Raw genomic sequence first — 1776 nt, forward strand, 5'->3', positions numbered from 1 at the left:
TGACCATAAGCCTGTTTTCTTGAGTTGTCTGCCATCTCTAATGAGATTCTGGCAGCTTGCACCTCAAAGATTCCTAGTTTCTCCATTACAGAGAGGGCCATGAGGTTTATCCCTGACCCAAGGTCACATAGAGCTTTCTCAAAGGTCATGGTGCCTATGGTACAAGGTATTAAGAACTTTCCAGGATCCTATTTCTTCTGAGGTAATCTCAGTTGATCCAGATCACTCAGTTCATTAGTGAGCAATGGAGGTTCATCTTCCCAAGTCTCATTACTAAATAATTTGGCATTCAGCTTCATGATAGCACCAAGGTACTTGGCAACTTGCTCTTCAGTAACATCTTCATTCTCTTCAGAAGAAGAATACTCATCAGAGCTCATGAATGGCATAAGGAGGTTTAATGGAATCTCTATGGTCTCCAGATGAGCCTCAGATTCCTTTGGTTCCTCAGAGGGAAACTCCTTATTGATCTCTGGACATCCCAGGAGGTCTTTCTCACTGGGATTCACGTCCTCCTCCTCTTTTGTGGTTTCGGCCATGATGGTCATCTCAATGGCCTTGCATTCTCCTTTTGAATTTTCTTCTGTATTGCTTGGGAGAGTACTAGGAGGGGTTTCAGTAATCCTTTTACTCAGCTGGCCCACTTGTGCTTCCAGATTTCTAATGGAGGACCTTGTTTCATTCATGAAACTTAGAGTGGCCTTAGATAGAACAGAGACTATATTTGCCAAGCTAGATGGGGTCTGCTCAGAACTCTCTGTCTTTTGCTGAGTGGATGATGGAAAAGGCTTGCTATTGCTAAACCTGTTTCTTCCACCATTATTAAATCCTTGTTGAGGCTTTTGTTGATCCTTCCATGAGAGATTTGGGTGATTTCTCCATGAGAGATTATAGGTGTTTCCATAGGGTTTACCCATGTAATTCACCTCTACTATTGCAGGGTTCTCAGGATCATAAGCTTCTTCTTCAGAAGATGCCTCTTGAGTACTGTTGGATGCAGCTTGCATTCTATTCAGACTCTGAGAAATCATATTGACTTGCTGAGTCAATATTTTATTCTGAGCCAATATGGCATTCAGAGTATCAATTTCAAGAATTCCCTTCTTCTGAGGTATCCCATTACTCACAGGATTCCTCTCAGAAGTTTACATGAACTGGTTATTAGCAACCATGTCAATGAGTTCTTGAGCTTCTGCAGGCATTTTCTTTAGGTGAATGGATCCACCTGTAGAAGTATCCAATGACATCTTAGCTAATTCAGATAGACCATCATAGAATATATCCAGGATGGTCCATTCTGAAAGCATGTCAGAAGGACACTTTTTGGTCAGTTGCTTATATCTCTCCCAAGCTTCATAGAGGGATTCACCTTCTTTCTATTTGAAGGTTTGAACATCCACTCTAAGCTTACTCAGCTTTTGAGGAGGAAAGAACTTGGCTAAGAAAGCCGTGACTAGCTTATCCCAAGAGTTCAGGCTATCTTTGGGTTGAGAGTCTAACCACACTCTAGCTTTGTCTCTTACAGCAAACGGAAAAAGTATAAGCCTATAGACCTCGGGGTCAACCCCATTGGTCTTAATAGTATCACAGATCTGCAAGAACTCAGTTAAGAACTGAAAAGGATCTTCAGATGGAAGTCCATGAAACTTGCAGTTTTGTTGCATCAGAGAAACTAATTGAGGTTTCAGCTCAAAATTGTTTGCTCCAATGGCAGGAATGAAGATGCTTCTTCCATGTAAATTGGAATTAGGTGCAGTAAAGTTACCAAGCATCCTC

The 1776-nt window shown here is 41.6% G+C and overlaps 1 non-coding gene across 1 annotated transcript; it reads left to right on the plus strand.

Moving 5' to 3' along the window:
* Positions 1–1301: 1301 nt before the first annotated feature.
* Positions 1302–1409, plus strand: LOC112768165 (small nucleolar RNA R71). Its single transcript, XR_003185602.1, has one exon. It is a non-coding gene; the product is annotated as a small nucleolar RNA R71 (small nucleolar RNA).
* Positions 1410–1776: the final 367 nt, after the last annotated feature.

Source organism: Arachis hypogaea, chromosome 17 (assembly GCF_003086295.3).
Source record: "Arachis hypogaea cultivar Tifrunner chromosome 17, arahy.Tifrunner.gnm2.J5K5, whole genome shotgun sequence".
Classification (NCBI taxonomy): domain Eukaryota; kingdom Viridiplantae; phylum Streptophyta; class Magnoliopsida; order Fabales; family Fabaceae; genus Arachis; species Arachis hypogaea.